The following is a 16,922-nucleotide window of genomic DNA, read 5'->3' as shown; positions in this document are numbered from 1 at the left end:
GGCCAGGATTTCACCACTGTGTCCATGTGGAACCAAGATTTCTTGCTGCCCCCAACGATCGACTCCAATAAATATCATAAGTTTGCAGTGCTGTAATAATCCACCAGATTGGGGCAAGCCAGCCTGCATTTATCTCTCATAGCAAGAGGAATTGTGACGAGATACATAGTGAAGATATCAGCACCCCCTGCTTAGCATTAATTGGACGTATTGCAATATAAATAATCAGTCCACAACAGTTTTTTGGGAAACAGTTTGCTGCAGGTTTATTTTCATACATGCAATGTGGTGGGTTAACTTACAGGCGATCCAAGGGCAGGCAACGGTGAGTAACCTAAACTGCCTGCCCGCCTGATGAGCCAAACAGCACCTTGGCCAACCCAATCGGTGCTACCCTTTTCTGGGGGATTTCCCCCTTAATTACCGTGGATCCCCAGTCAATGACTTTACTTATGCCTCTTTAGGGGTGGAGAGAAGCAAGGCAAGACCCCAGTTGCTCAGGCTTACCACCGCCCAAAGGACTAGTGGGGCGCTGATGTTTCATCCAGGTTCCTGTCGTAAAGACTCCTGGGGTTTGGCATAGGGCACCCCTGTTGTGCTCCTGAAGAGGGTACCCCTATGTACCAATCAGCCTCCGGATCGCCCTGGATGTGGCCGCCGTCATATCCGAGGCCCCCCACATTGGCAGGCTTGCTAACCTCCTGAAACCTGCAGTTACCAGTCCTTCTAGCTAGACCAAGTCCCAATCCACCTCTGGCAGGTGTACCCCGCACCTAACAGAGTACCTTGTGGTGTTGCATTAATTAGGCCAGGCCCTATTTAACCCAACGCCCTCGCTTGGTGAGCTTAGGCATGTTTCCAGTTACTTTTCTGTGGGAATCTTTGAAGGCCTCCCCGGACCTGGCTTCAAGCTATCACTGAGCATGATAAAGTCGTCAAACAGCATAAGGGACCCCCATATCTTGCAGTGCCCCTCAATTGCTGGATAACTCCATGTATCTTCCCTTGATTTGATTTAGCACGCAGCGCACAGAAATGTAAGGTCAAGCCCCCAGGAGAGTATCTACACTGAGGGGCTGGAACACGCCCTGCTAGTCACTGCTGCAGCTTTGTGATCTCACTGCGCAGACGCATGTCCCGGGAAACCCAGCTACGCTGTTACAGTGCAAGCTGGAACGACAAGGTGTCATAAGTGTGTGCTAATAAGTTATCGCTCATGGTCAACTCATACAGTTATCTATCCATTTACTGATGTTCTACGCTAGCTGGCGGACACCCAGGGGCCAGTTGGGAGTACTGTTCTCTTCATTAACCACAATTCCGTATGATATAGTTTAAGGTGCCCTGGGCAAAATTGTGCCTTTCTGATGGGGGTTAGCTATTTCCTGTTTTAACCACATAGCCCCGGTCCTGGGTTCAGTGGTAACAATATGCAGCACCGGCACACCAAGGCAATTACTACTTTCTGCTGCATATGGTGATATAATAATTGTCAACATTAGTGCTCTGAACATACTTAGAATGACAAACTACGCAACCCACCTAGCTTTAATGGCGATGAGGTGGGTGATCATTAGCTTAACTGAAGCGTCCTGTGACACGCTCTCTCATTCACAGAGCACACATTTTCTATTGAAGTGGGCAATACATTTGTGCAGACAGTTCTATTGCTAAAACTATAGTGAGCAAATTAATAATGTGTCAAATCTGGTTTCAGTGAATAATTGTCTTAAGTGCAATGCCATGTAAAGTGCCTGGATATGCTTTGGCCATTTTAAAATCGTTGCTTCCATCACCCTTTGGGATTACAAGAAATTACTTCATTTTTTCTTTCATGACTGATGAGTGTGCCCAACCCATTCACAGCTCATCTTTAGGTCTCGCCTAGCGTTGCAGCACATGTGCTGCATGCTTTGCGAGGCATGCAGTATACAGTATAGCGGGGAAAGCTCCGCCCACTTTCCGCCTATTTTTTTGATTGGCCGAAATCGTAAACGCTGCATTGTGATTAGTTTTCTTCAAGTTAGTCTCGCCTCCTGACGGCCATGTCGTCATTTCTCTCCTTCCATGGCTATCGGCACCTTTGATTTAAAAACTGTTTTATTCCCCTGCCTCCCCCATGTTCCCTCACGCAGTCCGTGACTTCTCGTCCCACCACCCCCCGCCCTCCTGTGTGTGCCTTCTTCAACGTCCACACTTCCATTTCAAATGCAACAGGTCTTGTGTAAATACGAGTCCTATTGCATTTTAAATGCTTGTTTTGGCCTGGGATTGGCTGGGTGAATTCTCACTCTATTTTGCCTGACCTGTCCAGAACACATGCGCAATACAGATGGCTAGCTTACGCATGCATCCAGCAGCCGCCATGGATTTCGTATCACTTACACTACAAGTCAGGGTAAGTGCGAATGAATAAGGAAGGCCAGCCCTTGCCGTAGGAGGAGCGACCCGGTGTGTGCTACCTGTTACCCAGGGTGCGCCACTGCCCACTCCCTCCACACCCATCTGTGACTCTTTTCTGTTAGGGCGGCTGGAGCATACTGCTGTGCACCATGCTTCTTTCACGGTTTGCTATAGGTTACTGTTTCCGTGATGCTGCTGCTCGGTGCTTTCACTGCCTCGTCACCAGGTGTCTCCCTGGGCGGCTCTGGCATCGGAGGCGGCTCTGTGGAGCACTTCCTCCCAGCGGATATAAAGGTGACCGGGTGCAGTGTTTGTGTGAATTTCAGGTTGGCATCGTGGGAGCAGGAACTCCTCACACCTGGGAAGAAAGGGCGGAGGGGCTGAAATCTTGTCGCCCATTTATTGTATTTAAAATTCTGACTCAGTAGCAGAAGTGTCGATGGGTAACAGACGGAGTCAGACTTGAGCATTTAAGTAAAATAACCAATATCCGCAGTGCACTAGGCATGCGTTTTCTCCCTAATTGTTTCTGTCCTTAAAGGCCCTGGAGCAGCCTAGGTGTATGCAGCACTGAAACGATTTCCACCTTAATACTTTGTCTCTCCCCAGTGGGTGTCCTTTTCAGGGGGATAGGATAAGGTGTCAACAGCCGAAGCTGCCTACTTTGGTAATGAGGAGCTGAGGTTTAAGTCTCGGCCTCGGCTCAACACCCTCTAATTCTGGATACATTTTGAAACTTCCCAGTGCCTAAATGCATATGTGTGTCCATGTAACTAACTGGTGCTCATGTAAAGTGCTGCAGTACCTTCCAGTAGAGTTCACGCTATATATGACAAGCATTGGCAATGCCAATCGGTCTCGCCATTGGGATCTTATATGTATTTAGCGATGCAGCACATTAGCGGAGGGGGAGCTCGACACTCGGCAATTTAGCTGATGTCTGCAGAGGGCTTCTACTGCCTCAAAAAGCACCTTCCTTATTCATACACACTTATCCTGACTTCTACTGCGAAAGTGATTCAGCAACCACGCTAATGTGCTGCGTAGCTGAATACATATAAGATCCTAATGGCGAGACCGATTGGCATTGCCAATGCTTGTTTATTTTGAGAGGGAAAGTACCTGCACTTCTCAAAGAGTGACGTAATACTTTCAATTGCAGAGCACCGGCACATCTCAGAAACAAACAGGGGCTCTGGCACTTGGTGCCTGCACTTCCATTTTCCCAATTCAAGCACTGGCCACAGCGAAGTAAGTAATGCCAGTGCCCTTCATTGGAATTTCTTTTTATTTTTTGAAGCGATTTTACCTAGACGAAGGCGTCTGAGCAGTTGCATTGGTTTCTTCAGGGCATTTGATTCGGTTCAAAGGAAGGCAAAGCATTCTTCCAAGTGTCAAAGATATCTATCAGCCTGTTAACTTGGGTCCCTGCGTCAGGATAGAAGTTAAAACAAGCATTTGCAATGCAATAGGTCTCGCATTTACGAGAGTTTGAGCTATTGGCATTGTAAATGACAATGCCTTTTATTTATGTGTGGATTTATAAAACATAAATAAAAGGCATTGCCATTTACAATGCCAATAGCTTAAACTCTCGCAAATGCGAGACCTATTGCATTGTAAATGCTTGTTTACATTCTCTTTTCTTCCTCTGACTGCAATGGAAGGAGTTTTGAAGCCCATCCCAATGTTAAATACATATATCTAAGAAGATTCCTTCAGGCGGCATAGCTTCCTATTGGCTATCTGTCTTTGGAGGGCAACAAACAAGAAGTTTAACAGGGTGTAAGGGCATAATTGTTTTACTTGGACTTTCCCGCCCCATATTTTAACTGCTCCTGTTACCTGGAAGGGTGTGGTGCCTTCCACAGCTGGCAAACGTATGGGTCTGCACAGAAACATGAATCATAACCTGTGAGGCCCAAGCTGTACCAGCAGATGCACCCACCCTAGCGTAGTTGGCCCGGCACCAACATTCTGAACAGATATTGCCGAGGTGCTGGAGAAAACGTTGGGTAAATGGATGATCAAATCTTGCCTGCCCTCTCCTAAATTATCCAAATGTGGATTGCTTAACTACTTTGTCAGCCATTGTTCTCTAACCTGTGTCCCCAAAACCCTGATAACTGTGCCACTCTTCTAGGGCAACCATTCCTACACCACCTGGCTGTGCTGGTAGTGGGGAAGGAGCGCTAACTTTAGTGCAGCATCCTTGGCACGCACTGTTATTTGACCGGATTTGCTGAAAGCACATTTCCGTTGACGGGCCACTGAGTTTGCACCTCTCACGGTTCACTGATGCAAATCTCTTGAACCCATGTTGTGCTGTAAGCCAGTTCCAGTGGATAATCGTCTGTTGTGTATCATCAAGTAAATTCCCTTGCTTTGTTCAACCGTATTAATATGCCCGTGCCAGACAACTACCGGTGTAAAAGCATCGCTGACCTACCTGCCCCATCCATGAATTGATCCTATTACCTGGAGGGGTGCGGTGCCTCCTACAACCAGTAAGGTTATGGCAAGTAAAGTCATGGCTGTGCACATACCCAGTATGTGGATTGATTGATGGACCCAAGCTGTTCTACCGATCTCCTCCCACAAAGTACCCCAGACACGTTGTGAACTGGCACTGCCCAATTGTAGCCCTTGGGCTGGGTACGAATTGCCCTGCTGCTTTCCTATAACCCGAGGTCACCCGTGGCATCCTTCAACCAATGAATGCTCTTGATAGCCGTCTTAACCCTGCTCATCCTTCAGGGAGGTCGTGTACACTAGAGACACCACCATTCATATCTGGAACCCTTCCAGTATGAGTCGCCAACCCGATGGGATATATATACCTAGTCTTACTACATTACACCTGCTCGTGCCCAGCTGTGCTGGCAGAAGCGGTGTATACCCATGATGCTTCCTTTTAAAGCCATATTTATATACTCCCAGTGGCTTGCCCCCAATCTCTTACCACCATGCCACCCTAATTAATAATAGTCTTATTAGACTTGAATAATTGGTTATGGCGTCACTTATGTTCTCTGTTACCAGCTCCCATCTCATACTCAGAAGAGCCATCTAAAAGCATAAGTGCTGGGAGGGATGCGGAGTTCTCCCTTCCGACTGACCTTGTGCCAGCTGGAACACCCGCCAAGGATTCCTATTGTTATAGAGATAGATTGCCCCCCCACCCCCTCCGGACCCCAGCCTGACATTACCTTACACTCCAATGGTGTGGTGTAGGCAAATTTCCTTGAGCACTGCCTTTGCTAAAGCCATAAATAACTTGTGTTGTCACATGGCAAAGGCTGTTTGGTTATAAGAGCAGATGAGCTGGCTGCCATTTAAACGCCAGAACTCTGTTTACTCACAATCTTCCCAGGCCATTTAACTTATTCAACATGATACCTGGCCCCAGCCCACTGCGCGCTGGAAAAGATGCCGCAGAGGCGCCGAACATAGGATGGAACTCCCGTGATAAGGTGTTCCAGCAAATGGTGCGCGGGGATGTACCTAATGCGTCACTAGGAGGGGCACCCTCTTAAGGGGCACGCTGAGTGCGCGCGAGCAGCCGCAGGTCTTCGAGCCTCCCCATATCAAAGAGTGGATTCTGGCTGGAAGGGATAAGAGGTCGGTGATGGGGACGGGTGTGGAAGGCGGTCGGAGAATTATAGAAGTCTCTATAAGATATTTATCTTTACAATGTTAATGCAACCTAGCCATAAAATAGAGAGGGGTTTCTATCTTCTGAGATTCTCGCGGATCTGCCGGCGGGACTCAGGTCCTTTAGCTTTAGCGCAGGAAGATGTTGAGACCCAAATACCGAATGGTGTGGGGGGCCAGTGAAACGGGGCAGGCGTCTGCAAGGAGGAAATGTCCTAGGGAGGTCTCATCAGGTTAAGTATATGTGACTTTTTTATGTTCATTTTAATGCCCCAGAAGCGTTCCAAGTCTGCTAGGGTCACCACTAGTGCAGGTAACGATTATGAGGGGCTGGTAAGAGGGAGGAGGAGCTCATCAGTGAAGAGGCCGATCTTTTGGGGTCTTACCTGTAAGGGCCTAAGGTAAGGGCCACGTGGGGAAACTAAAGCAGCAAATGAGGGACACATGAGACAGTGGTACAGGTATGGGCCGGAAGGTCACGAGCGACCTCCGCCCTTTTATTTATACTCTCTCTGGCCACGCCTGGCCAGAGAGTGCTACATTGTGTGCGTGCTCTTCCGGGGCCGCTAGCTGTCCGAAGAACAACTAGACCGTTACATTACCCACAAAGGTAGCACCGTTAACCTGGGGGGATTGTCAGATCATAACAGTGAGCGGCTCCACAGCCAGGGCGAATAGGGGGAGCGAGAGAGGACATCCCCGTCTGGTGCCCCTTGAGAGAGTGATGGACCGTGTGAGTCTGCTGTTGACCCTGATAGCTGCATATGGGGTTGAGTATGGCACATGATTTTGTCCCTCGTCTTGGGGTTTTACGGATTTTCTCCCAGACAGACTTTAGGAAGGCCCAGGTCACCTGATGAAGTGCCTTCTCAGCGTCAAGTTAAAGGATTATAACTGGTTTGTTCCATTTATGCATTATATCTACCAGGTGTGCTAGGCGTCTGATATTGTCGACACCTTGGCGGTGTCGCACAAAGCCGATCTGGTCCCGGCTACCAGGGGTCTAATCTTAAACCAGCATTTATTGTAAACTTTGGCTACTGTTTTCAAGAGGGCTAATGGACTAAATGGTGCACAGTCCTTTGGGGGTATGCCAGGCTTGGGAATAACCCAGGGGAGTAACAAAGGCCCCCGCAGCCCCCGCAGTGAGGGGGGGGCCCTGAGCTCCAGGGGCCCCCTAAGAGCACTGCACTATCTGCTACTATGAATGAGTCTGAACTCGACCATTCTGGTGAGAGACGGGCCTTGCACGTTTCCTGCCTGTACGTAAAGGACCGCACTTAATATTGTGTCACAGTTGTTAACTATATATATTTATGGCATCTTCCTGTCACGACATAAAACAAGAGAGTGTGTTAAGGCCCTTTATGTGTACCTAATCGACAAGCTCCTTTCTTTGTCACAGCTGTAAATTGTGTAAGCCATTCTTCGAAGCTGTAATGCTAGTCACACTCCTTGCGTAGGCAGAGGCAGCAATACAGAGACGTTTTAATGCATGGGCAAGATCAGTCTTTCAGCCCCCCCCATCTATAGAGCGAGCTTTGTTCAGAAGAGAATCTTGCCCTGATGACTTTTAATAAGTGGTTGATGTGTGAGTCTATTACAAATAATTTGCAGAGATTCAGAAATTGTATGTTTCATGAACCATCCATAGAAAACAAGTTTGTTTTAGATCAAAAACAGGACCTTACATATGAGAAATGGGAGCGTGTCACAGGGATTATTTGCAGAAATATTACTGAGCTGCTGCAGTGCTACAGTTTTAAAAACACATATCACTATCCCTGAATATTAAATAAAAACACTTACAATTTGGACGAGTGAGCCTGTTCACTGTCATTGACCTGGCAAAGAGGGCATGAAAGAGCTGAAATTGGATCATACATTTAGGGGCCCCTGTTCTGGACAGGGACCCCCAAAATATTTTGGCCCAGGGCCCCTAAAATCTTTAAGATGTCCCTGATAAGGTAAGACCCTTTATGGCGGTTGAAAAGGCAGAAAAGTGTAATTGATTTCAGATGTGAGGCTATTCCCAGAGGCTCTCATACACACAAACCAAACCCTGTCACAAATGGTTGCCATCCATCAAATGACAGTCCTGCTACAGCCTCTCATGTCAAGCCGGGAATCACTGTAGCATTAAAATAAAGACAAAACTCCACTGCAAGGGAAGGTCTGCCGAGCACAGGTCAAATATAAAATTAAGGAGCAAAACCAGAACTAAAATCTATCTGCATTACATGCTAAACAAAACATACAGAACCAGATCAACCCAAATCTGTGTATGGAAGTTCCTAATACGAGAGGACAAACTGATCACAAGAGAACCACAGCATTTCTGGCAACTATCTGGTTCATTCTATGTGCACTTTCTATATCCTACCTTGCATTCACAGATAGGTCATGCCTGTAAATGTTTTCATTATAATTAGTCTTTTTCACCTGAAAATGATCCACCTACAGGCAGCACCACCCACACAATCCAGTAGACCAATAAATATTAGCTTTACTTTTGTTACGTTCATTCAACCCATCAAAACTCCCACCAACATGCTCCAGTCCATAAATGGTGGAAAGGGCATGAACAGACCTTATTTGTACTCCCTCCTTGCATGCCTGGATCACTTTGTTTTCCGACAATGTGATTAGGATTCCAGCATTCTCTGGCCGTGATAGACCGTTGCTAACCACACTGACCACCACAGCCTAACACAATTTAATGCACCATTCCTGACATTTCCAAGCATCCTGTTTCTCAGACGCCCACCTTCATGTGCGCTGCTTTAGCATCTTCTCTTTGTCAAATATTTTTGATTCTGACTGTCTTGAATCCATCCTCTTCTTTACTTCTTCAAATGAATATCTCACACATGTGAGTAGCTTTCACATTTTCATCATAGTCGTACAGAGACTGGACAGCACCCCAGCAGAGAGAAGGATTTCCCCTGATATTTTTTTACATGGTCCTTTTAGTACACAACAGGGCCTGAATGACAACCAACAATGGAATGGGATGTTACTAACCAAAGACCACTGTACACACACCTTAAAACTGTGGCCGACACCACCAGCCAAGCTATTAGCTTGTGGAAAATAAAGAGTTATGTGATAATATAAGGCCACTGAATAGCTGAAGAAGATGTTACCATCTGTATCATTCTTTCTAGTGGATTCTCGAAATAACCCCAAATTCCTCAACGGTAGAATACCCCCAGGCACCGGACTGGATCCAGACTGTGCGCTAGTACGTGTGCACAAGGGCTATGCTCCTTCCTAGAAGTGATAGCTTGAGACGCATGTAGGTGCCCTCAAGCACGCAAATGTCATTTGCTTTCCGAAACTCGTATACGCCTTTGGATGAGGTGTCACAAAACAAAAGGTTTGTGTCTGATTCGGGACTTTTTGGAATGTGGAAAAGTTAATTCCAGAGAATGTGGAGGCGGGAAAGAGGTAAGGATTCTGTGGTTAGATAGAGCATCCTGGCTAGGGCAATGTCAGGGGCGTAACAAAGGCCCCTCAGTGCAGGGGGCCTCTGAACTCCAGGGGCCCCCTAAGAGCACTGTACACGACTTACACTCAGATGCGGCGCCAACCGTGACTTGAGCATGCTGCTCCAGCAAGTTTGGGGCTTGCAGCAGTCTGCTGGCAGCCTCACCCAACTGCTTGCCACAATGTATTTTTATTGCGCTTTTCAATCTTCGCGCAACCTCTGACTATCAGCCTGACGTCATTGCTGGGGACGTCATATCCTGCTGTTGGAGTGCAGCCCACGTGCGGAGTTTGTTTTGGGAGCCTCAGGGAGGGAGGCTGGCTAGTTTGATGCAGTGCTGCGGAGAAGCGCTGCAAATAATCATGGCGCAGGCCGCAGCGCTCTAAGCACTGCCTGCTGCAGCTCGCCCGGCCCGGGCCAGCCCCTGCTATCACCTATTACCTGCTCTCCCCCGCTTCATTTACTATATAACCGCAATTGAGAGCTTTTAGAATTCAGTCTGTCACAGGACATCCCGACAGGAGTCAGGACAGCTGAGCGGCCGGGCCTGGATGACTATCACTGGAGGCGGATTGGGGCCAGGCGGCAAACTGGAATTTCCACGGCCTGCGGTGACTCAAGGCCTGAGTCTGTCTGCAACCAGCCTTGCAGATCACGGTCGCTGCCCTCTGTTATGGAGCGCCGTAAGCGGAAGGCAAGAATTCAATAAGAGGGTTAAAAACCATTATGGGAGTCCGGCAACCAACCTGCTGCCGAAAAGTGTCTATTGTGAACCTCATACACCTATGAAGAGAAATAGGTTTTCAAGTGAATGCTCCTATCGTGGAAGGAGCACCTTGAACACAATACGAGTACTCTCTTAAAAACCTATTTCGCATCATAGGCGTAGTCAGCATGCTCCACTCAGACCCTATTACTGAATCAAGCACAGGAATGAGGGAGAATGAGGGTTGGAAACATGAAATTGGACTAAACTTCACACTGTCCAGTTGTTTGTTCTAGTTTCACACATTTACATTGGACAATAAAAGAGACGCCCAGACCAATAGCACAAAGCCGGATTTGAACCAAAGTCAGCAAACTGGAACAAATGTACGGATAAAGCCTGCAAACTTCATTGGCCGGGACTACAAGTTGAGGGGTGTAGAAGTCCCATCAGTGACGTAACATTAGCCCTCTTGGTGCGGGGGGGCTTGGCCTGAGCTCCAGGGAGCCCCCTCAGCACAGCACGCTGCAGGTTCGATTTTTTGGCACTAGGGCAAAGTGGTAGGTCAGGTGGTAATAACCAGGGAGCAGGGGTAGCCTTGTATGTACTTTGCAGGGGAGGGGCTCAAGTTTCGTTACCTGAACGTACTACATAGTGAGATGTGCTAACATCGAGCTTTGGTAGGGAAAGGTTGGTGCTTTTCCCGAATAGCGGTCCCGTACAGTGACTGTTTCCTAAATTAATTTAAAGCAAGATCTGTTTTATATTTAATTAGCTCTTCTGATTTTCCATTCACAATCCTGAAGCACTGTAGCACTGAAAATGGTAACATGCATTAGTTTCATTGAGCAACATAATTTGAAAAGTCATTGTTGTGAAATACATACGCAAAAACTATTTAAAACAGTGCACACTGTTCGCGGCAAATCGAAATGGCCGCTTGCTAGGGCTTCTCCGTAGCCCTCCTCTCCTATCTTGCCAATCCGACCCATTAATCCGACTCCTTGGTGCAAAATTTGACACCGGGTGGAAAGCGGTGCCGGATGCTGCAGCCCTGAGGCGGGGCGGACGTCAATTGCCGGAGATATCCTCCTCGGCGTCTTCGAGCCTGCGGCGAAGACAAGCCGGGGCCTTGCGTGGTGGAGCCTGCCGTCTTGGACCCCGAGGGCGCCGGTGTGTCCCCCTCCCCCATTCCCAGGAGGCCGCGGTCGGAGATCGCGAGGCGCAGTAACGCCGCCCGGCGCCTTGGAATCGCGGCGCTGCATCACCACACCCTGGCTGGAGGTTGATGGACTGAGCACGGGGCCTGATGTGACGGGACCAGGCCCCGGGCACCGAATATCGTGACTCAGGTGGCCGGTGGCGGTTAGGTGCCGGGCCCTGCGGTCGCGGGGCAGTGGATCCGACTGGGGCTAGAACTGTGACGAGAGCAGCCTGGGGGCCATTCTGTGCACGGGTCGACGCCCAGTGCGGCCGTAGCCGCTGCGGCAGCACCTCGAGGGACTGACGAGCTGCTCCTGTGACATCCCAGTAAAGCCAAGATCGAGTGTGAGGCCTCTGTGTTGAGACTTGCAGCTGGTGATCCTTGGGCTCCGTGGACCCTTGCTCCCCCCCCCCAGTGAGGCGACCTGCTCTGTGCTTGGGCCAATTGGGAACCACAGAGAGGCCTGTACTTGTGTGGGCACGTTGGGCACCCCTCATTCTGCATGCCCTGGGGGTGCCAGCTGTTAGGGGCCCCTTGCACCGCCCCCCCTCTTATCCTTGCCTTCTCCTATCTGAGCTACGGTGGCTGGCCTACAGCAAAAGGAACAGTAGGGGATATTGTCCCCATTCCGCACTGAATTGCAACTCCTGAAGCCTGTCACGTCGAGCCCGTTGTCCGTGGATGGGGCGGCCGCCGCGACGCGGTGGGAGTGAGGGGCCGCTACGAGAAGCAGTTTAAAGTGAACAATCTGCAGGTAACGTGCTGGGCACCCGTCCCCACGTTTTGTGGGGCGATGACCCTGACCCAGTGTGCTCACCAATCAGTGCACCATTGGCCTAACGTGACCACACATCCCTCGTCATGCCCAACGCTAAAGGAGTAAAGGCGTCCCAGCAGAGCAGGCTTGATCGATACACCTGCCCGAAGGCAGACCTACCTGATCGCAAGGGACCAGGTGACAAGCAGCATAGCGGTGCAGAGCAGGATCCCTCTGAACCTACAATGAAAGACTTAATGGAGGCAATCACTGGGGTTCGCACATCCATTGACACCCTATCATCTGAAGTGACGCTGATCAAGAGCTCCAAGCGTTTCATAGGTTCGCAGAAGACAAGCTGGACGACTATGAGGGGCGTCTACGTCGCAATAACATCCGCGTTCTTGGTGTGCCAGAGAAATCGGAGGGACCTGCCGTAGACCTGTTCATTGAAAATCTGATTACAACGACATTGCAACCGAAGGGACTGTCCAACCTGTTCGTGATCGAAAGAGCACATAGAGTGCCCAGAGGCCGTCCGAGGCCGGGAGCCCCACCCCGTCCGATACTAGCTCGGCTGCTGAATTACAGATACAGAGATACCATTCTTCAAGCTGCCAGGGTCGCTCCTCCGGTCCGGCTGGACAATTCCGAAATCACCTTCCTCCCCGATTTCACTCGAACAATGCAGATGCGTCGGCACTCCTTTCTGGATGTTAAACGACGGCTACGGGAAAAAGGACTAAAATATGCCATGCTCTTCCCCGCGCATTTACGCGTTGAGGTTGATGGGAAAACCCGATTCTTCGACTTGCCGGAGGTGGCATCTGACTGGCTTGACAGCTTGAGATCATCGCCAGGGAGAAGCCCTAGCGACCATTGAAACGGAAAGTGTACTCTACTTGGATTGCCCCTTTTAGCTTCCTTATCTCTTTTTCTCTCCGTGGACTGATCTCCGCCCTCAGTCTCCTCGCACTTGGAGACGCTGAATTGGACACCAGACTACTGAAGCACTCAATATTTCGTATTTTGGCTTTTTCCCTTATGACGCACCTATAAACTATAAAGGTAGGGGGGGGTCGATGGGGCACCGAGGCCTCCCCCCACGTTCTTCTTTTAGTCACATGTTGGGCAACAGGCACTCTGCATTTGTTCTATTAATGGGCAGTTTTGAGCCCAGAGTGCAGGGAAGCAGGGTGGGGGGTTGTTGGGAGGGGTTGTTGTTCCTTTTCTTTGTTTATTATTTTTGATGTTATTTTAATGGTACAGTCCCTGTTTACAAAGTAACCTGTCACGCTACACACGCAGGTCCATGGGTACTCAGCGAAATACAGAAGTCAAAATCTTAAGTTGGAATGTTAACGGGTTGGGGGATAAAATTAAGCGATGTGTGGTGTTACAATATATCAAGAGACTTTCACCGGACATTGTATTGCTCCAGGAAACTCACCTTATTGGGAACATATGTAAGGCAATGCATAGATGGGGTTACTCAATGGTGGTACATGCTGGCTTTGCGTCCAACTCAAGAGGAGCGGGTATAATGCAAAGGAAATCATTCCCCTTATCTATTACGTCCACATATGTTGACGACCGAGGGAGATATGCTGGGATCACTGGTACCTGGGAGGGCCGAACCATTACTTTCATGTCAATATACGCACCCCCAGGGCTAAAATCCGTAACTTTCACCGACCTCAGCGCTATGTTGCTAACACTGCCCGATGGGCACTTAGTGCTCGGCGGCGACTTCAACTCAGTCTTGTTGGGCTCGCTCGACAGACACCCTCCTCGTGCGGTGCCCCAGGCCGCCCATTCCTTCTCCAGTTTTTTAGAGGCGATGGGCTTGGTGGATGGGTGGAGGACTTATAACCCAGATAAGATTCAGCACACTTTCCACTCTGGGGCACACAACAGCCTCTCCCGTCTTGACTACATAATTATTCCCGCCCCACAAGTCACAGATATTCACGAGATCCGACATCTTGCCAGAGGTATTTCCGATCATTCCCCTCTATGGGTCCATATGATCCTTGACCATACGCAAGTAGGGCGCATCGCCCCTATCAATCTCTGGTACCTCAAAAACCCCAAAATACGAAAGGACCTTAACAAATCCATTGACAACTACTTCTCGGAAAACAAACATACCGTTGAGCCCCCCCAGGTGTTATGGGAGGCCTTTAAACAGTGATCCGAGGCCAAGCCCTCTCCCTAATTGCAGGCTCAAAAAAGGACAGGCTCAAGGACATCTCTGATGCCGAGCACAAAATTTATCGTCTTGAACAGGACGTAAACTCTGACGCCACTCCTTCAGCCCTTCACTCCCTCCGTTTACGTCAGGACGAATACCGGGCCCTGGTCACTGACCGTGCCAAACAATTGGGGCAGGACAAGCTGGGCCGAATCTATGACTGTGGAGACAAAGCTGGGAAGTTAATTGCCTGGCTTGACAAAAGAGAGCACGCCAGCAGGCTTGTTCCAGAACTTAGAGATGCTAACGACTCTCCCATAACAGATCCCCACGACATAGTTAACCACTTTGCAACCCACTTCCACACAGTTTACATCTCGGTGGTGCCTTACACAGAATCAGACGCCTCAGACCTTATCAGGGATATCTCCCTTCCCACACTCTCAGAAGCTGACCGAGCGTTTATGGATAGTGCCCTCACCGCTGATGAAATAGCACTTGCGATAAGAGCACTCTGCCCAGGCAAAGCCCTTGGCCCAAACGGAATCCCAATTGAATTGTACAAGCTCCGCCCCGATAATTTTTGAAATCCATGTATGATGATAGCCTTGAAAAGGGGTCATTGCCCTTTGACCAGAGAATAGCCACTATTGTTACAATTCATAAAGACGGGAAACCCAAAACAGACTGTGCCTCCTACCGCCCCATTTCATTGCTGAATGCAGAACCCAAAATCCTAGCTAAAGTACTAGCTAATAGACTAATCAAGGTAATAGGGGATTTAGTGCATCCTGATCAATCAGGGTTTATGCCACGAAGGAACACTGCTCTGAATCTGCGCAGATTGCACGGCGTGATGGGAAGGGCCTCGACATAACGGGAAGATGCAGTCATAGTCTCCTTAGACGCCACTATGGCATTCGACACACTTGAATGGTCCTATCTTTTTGCAGTACTTGCAAAACTGGGATTCGGACCGGGCTTTGGTCAATGGGTGCGCCTACTATACAACATACCTATGGCTCAGGTAGTCGTAAACAATAAAAAATCTGAGACATTTATGATCAGCCGAGGGACCCGCCAGGGATGTCCTCTTTCTCCTTTACTATTCGCTTTGGCCCTCGAACCCCTTGCAGCATGGATCCGTAAGGATGTAGTGAGTCGAGGGCTGCGATGGTCGGCAGAATGGGAAGACCACATCTCTCTATATGTGGATGATATTCTTTTGTATCTCACATCCCCTAAGAGATCCCTTATTGCCGTGTTTGACATCCTAGACACCTTCGTCAGATATTCCGGATTTCGTGTTAAATGGCAAAAATCTCACCTATATGTCCTCTGTGGGGGTCCCCCTCCATTACCCTGTCCCATATCTATAGTTTCGGAGGGCTTCAAATACCTAGGCGTATTTATTTCTCTTGACCCCTCGGTCAGATACGCCTGTAACCTTGTCCCCCCCCCCTGCAGAGACTCAAAAGGGATATCATGAATTGGAAGATGCTCCCGCTCTCACTATTGGGCAAGGCGGCCCTTTTTAAAATGATGTCACTACCCCGTTTCCTATATGCTCTACAAAACTTGGCCGATCCTGTCCCGAACTCATATTTTAAAGAGATTGAAGGGCTCGAGCGAGACCTTCTATGGGGTGGGAGACCGCGTATTGCCCTACAAAATTAACACTCAGCTGGTATGACGGTGGTATCGGGCTACCCGACATTAAAAAATATTACTGGGCAGCATACCTTACGGCAATTAATCATTGCATCTATGGCCGCCCCGACGACCCAGGATTCAATATGGACCGATGGCTCCTTCCGAATGGGACCTTCACCCGCGCACTTTACTCCAAACCAGACAGATACCCACTTACTGGTCCTATCAATCACACAGTCAAAATCTGGCATGCCGCCACCAAATCACTTGGTTGGAGCAATAGATTGACTCTCGCCACTCCCCTATGGGATTCGCAAAAGCTAGGAGACCTGGGTCACTCCAAGGGTTTCGACAAGTGGGACCTGATTGGTATCTCCCACATTAGGGACCTGTGGAGCACAGAAGGCGTGAAGTCTTTTGACACTCTCCAAAGTCAATACTCCCTCACGGAGACGAAGCGGTTTCGGTACCTTCAAATCCGTCACGCACTACAGACAACAGTGCCCTTTAACTCCCCTCTACCAGATAGCTCCCCTCTAGAGGACAGACTATTGGATGGTCACCTATCAGAAAAGGCTATTTCCCTCACCTATCGCAAGCTCATCAATAACATGGACGACCCTTTATTGTCACTATGTGAGAAATGGACTGGAGATGGAGTCGAACTAGATGACCAAGGCTGGCAGACGGCTCTCCCTTCCCCCAGGACCGTTGCGATCCCGGCACGGCTTCGCCTAGTGCAACTAAAGATCCTGCACAGGATTTATATAATGGGTCCCCAACTGGTACACATCGGTGGACTGACAGACGGGTCTTGTAGACGAGGGTGTACTGAGATGGGCACATTTATGCACATTATTT

The sequence above is a fragment of the Triturus cristatus genome, chromosome 4_2, assembly GCF_964204655.1.
Source record: "Triturus cristatus chromosome 4_2, aTriCri1.1, whole genome shotgun sequence".
Taxonomy (NCBI): domain Eukaryota; kingdom Metazoa; phylum Chordata; class Amphibia; order Caudata; family Salamandridae; genus Triturus; species Triturus cristatus.
This window is presented reverse-complemented; position numbering follows the sequence as displayed.